We start from the raw sequence: 4,476 nt of genomic DNA, 5'->3' as shown, positions 1-4,476 counted from the left end.
GTACCTATGTTATAATAATATAGAATGCGACTTGTATATAATATAATGTTGTAATCTAACGTTTGTCTCGGCGGTCGTACAGCTGTTTGCAAACCGCAATAATAATTATTAACCGTAAAAAAAGTATTTATCAGCCGTAATACAATGGGCCGTGCAGGTCACGTCGTTTAGGGGTGTGTACATAGGTTTAGGACGTGTACCGTAACGTGCGCACTATACTCTCGCTCAGGACAATCATAATAATCATAATAATAATTTGACATTGCAAACGATTAGGTACACTGCGGAATGGGTGCAGTATTAATAATTTATTACTATAATACGACAAGGAGCGTATTGCCGAATTGCCTATGTGTTATAACTTACAATAATACGTAATTATTATTCGAGTGCCGTCAACGTCGCGTCTATATAGTGTTATTCTCGAGATTGGAAATCTACGCGGTGAGTAAAACAGTCGGTCACCGCCGCCGCCGTTCCGTCAGTCATATATTCGCATTTTGTAAAGACATTAATGCCAGCAGCCTACTTTTTATATATTTTTCAATAACGACAAGAAGCCACAGAATAGTATCACGAACATTGCTTGTCGTAAAGACCCCATCAAGTATACGCGCGCACACAAAAAAGCGGAAGTAGTAAAAACGCATTATATTTGCATTTACATAACGGGTCTCGTTAAACAAAAAAAAAAAACCCCCGACCATTAGATGTGCACTTATTGTTCTTCAAAAAAACGTCTATACGTTGAAATAGGTGTGTGTGTGTGTGTGTATATATATATTATTTATAAATGCGGTGTACACCTTATATATGTATATACCTATCTTAATACATACATAATACATTATACATACACATGCATACATAATAAAATAATATTGTACATATTATAGACAATGAAGTTTGCGATGCACGTAAGGATCAAAATAATACTTATATTGGCATTGCCGAAAGATTCGCATTTCCCCGAATTTACAACATTGTTTGTAGACTGGACGCTTTAATTTGAATTTTGAATCAATACACTGTACCTCAACTTAGAATAACGTGATACAAATTCCACAGTCTAACTAATTTGATTTTAAATTTGTATACTACCGGAGGAATGATTTTAAGCATGTCTCTCGAAGCTCTGAAGCTTTGAACATCAAATAATATTGGGTGAATAAATAATAATAGTGGCGCATAATGATTAATAATGGTTTTTATAATATAATATTAAGCCAGGCCATCGTATGCATTTTCTTTTACGATGCCATAAAATCTTGTTTAACTTAGTTAAGAAATACCATCAATCAGCGGCTAGTGTAGAATATATATTGAATCCTGCAGTGTAAAGCGCATGCATTAAATTTATAAGTTATTTTTCGACGATTTTCCGATACTGGCAATGTCGGAATTCGTTGCCTGTCGTCACCGGCGTTTCCAGGTAACAATGTTTGGCCGTTGGACTACACTTGCTCGAGACATGACCGAGAGCCTTTAATTTTTTTCTATAGTTCGGTTACACATTGAAGATTTACGCCAGAGTTGTAGGGCGTTTTCGACCCAGGCTATTTTCTAAAACCCAAGAAGAGCGGGTGCGCGATGGTAATTACACAGAGTGTACACAAATACGCGACGCGGATAAGCGGTCGTAGTTCAAACGACCTTTGAGCTTTGCACCGCTGCAAGGACTTTCGGTCGTGCGGGTGGTATATATAAGCGATGGGTCGCGGTTGGCGGCGGGTCCGGGGCGGGGGTGTGACGACGACGACGACGACGACGACAATGGCAAAACAGCTATAACCTTTCACCCCCTCCCCCCCCCCTCGCACGCATGAAGCACGCACACGCGTGTATATGCGGGACCGCGATCGACCGTCGGACGAGCGCGGGGAAAGAGAATATGACTGGCACTTTTAATAGCGTTTGCACGTGTTACAGTCTCGTGTCACACGGTTCAGGCTTTTGTCGCCCAGCCGCCGAAGCCTTTTGGCTTTTGATGGGTTTGTCCTGTTGACCCCTCCCCCTCTCTTTCTCGTTCACCGGCTATGTCTCTGCATTCCTCTCTCTCTCTCTCTCTCTCTCTCTCCGTTTCCCGTACACATTCACTTACTTATATATATATATATATATAAATATATCATATACGCACTCTCACACTCCGACCCCGGGTAATTACCGACTGTTATATACGTCGGACGGCGCGCGGTGGCGCGGCCGTTGGGCTGACGATGTTTAGGAACAGAGGAGGACAACAACTGTTACGCCGCCGCCGCCGCCGTGCAAAACCGTTCTTATTGTGTTCTGGAGTGGCGCACATAAATTTCCGGTTCCCGTCGTTTATAACATTTTTTCGGGCCGCGAAAAAGGAACTGCGTACACGCGTATATATATATATATATATATATATATATATATATGCACATTATATACAGTGCGCACACATATGATGTAGTCGCGTATATATCGTAACCTACGCGCTCGCCCGCCGAAGACACGACATGGCTTTTATTGTTAAGTGCCGCCCGTCGTCGTATATATATATATATATATATATTATTGTTATTATTATTATTATTATTATTACTGCTGCAGTTACATGTATTTATTGCATAGACGCGTACACATATAAGCGTTATAGTCTATTACCACGGTCGTCGGTGCAGTTGTCGCTCGGCACGTGGCCACCGTTGTAGTCGAATATGAAATCATTATTGTTATTATTGTACGCGTCGTCCCATCGTCCCATCGGTCGGACGGCATAATCGTCGTCGTCTCGCAACTATTATCGCTTGTTATGCGCGCCGAATCGAAATCGTTTCCCCGGGCACGCGGACAACGCGTTCGAAATATACGCGTGATTGATTTTCCAGTGTTATAATAATAATAATAATAATAATATTATCGTGTGTCGTCCGTGTTTTCGCGTCTGCGACGAATGCACAACCGCAGCCACGGGGAGACGACCTGATAACTTATACCCATACTTAACGAGCACCACAAATAATGCGGTCGCGTCACCTTGACTACATGCTATTCATCATATTGATATTTGGCTAAATATTAGCATTTGATAATATGCTATAATGCTATCGGGCTATACGAATCGATTAAAATAATTTATAGAATTGTCATATTGTGTGGATCAAAGAAAGCCCGGGGGAAAAGTACTAGGTAGTACTAGTACTTAGTACTACTAACCTACTCTCGGACCGGTATTGTACAAAATCATATTGAAAATATATTTTGACATATTGTGTATATTGACCAATTTTATTTTTTATGTATATTGTGAAATCATATACGTAGTTATTTAGTAATTTAATTATTTGCTTATAATTTTTTTTTTTTTTTGTTAATCTTTATTGACAAATATAATATTGTTTCACAAATTTCAAGAAGTATATAAGGTACAGCACACAATCAACGCTTAGTTAATTCTATCTTAGATGAATATTGGAAAAAGAGGCTTGAACTAGTTGAACTCATCTCCTGGACCTACTCTCATGACTCGATCAAATTGTATTCCACTGTGTGGTGTACATATGTACCTTTATCTAAAGACTGGCTAAATAACATTCTGAATTTGGGGTGCTCTCGCATTCGCCCTAACGGATTCATACCCCGCCAAAAAATACCTCTGTGACGTTGTCGATCACGATAATAATATGTAACGACACTGCATATATCTATATGGTACACGCGGTATAATATAAGTAAGTATACATAGGATTCATATGACTGTCCGAATAGTACTAAACGACGACAATGGACAATAATAGATTTACCTAATAGCGGATACCACTTGCTTATTTTACCGTTGTTTTACTTGAATTGTTTTCTATCTATATACGTTACACGCACTCGCGGACGGTGACGCAAAAACCATAATTGATTATCGATAAAAATTTGAGGATAAAATACATTTCGTCTCACCACCCAACACTTCCTATTTATTCATGACATCATACTTCTTTAAACTATTATTGGCGCGCGAAAATCGTTCGATCAAATATCGTCGTGAATCGGATGTCGCGCAGTAAGACGGAAACGAATAAATCGGACAGCGTCACAGCGACGACAGAATTGTCGTACAAGTCCTACCAGGCGCGGATCCAAGGGGGGGGGGGGCAAAGGGCCATGCCCCCCCCCGTAGACTCACGCTTAAATGGACTTGCATTACTTGCATTTTTATCAGACTTATAGGCTGAAATTTTATTTAAGATGGCCCCCCCGTAAATACGTTCTAGATCCGCGCCTGAGTCCTACCATATTATATTATTTATATTCCTTATCTATATTATAATGTTCCATCATGCGACTTCTTAGGTCGTTCAACACTTGCATAAGACATACAGATTAACAGAAAGCCCAGTTACTCTTTAACATTGGCCATACTATCACTCTGTATAGGGTGTATAAAATAATCCATTTGATATTCATAGTCCGTGTTGCCACATCGATTTTATTCAGTCAAATAAAATAATT

Source organism: Myzus persicae, unplaced genomic scaffold (assembly GCF_001856785.1).
Source record: "Myzus persicae strain clone G006 unplaced genomic scaffold, MPER_G0061.0, whole genome shotgun sequence".
NCBI classification, from domain to species: domain Eukaryota; kingdom Metazoa; phylum Arthropoda; class Insecta; order Hemiptera; family Aphididae; genus Myzus; species Myzus persicae.
The sequence above is the reverse complement of the archived record's forward strand: the minus strand, read 5'-3'. Positions refer to the sequence as shown.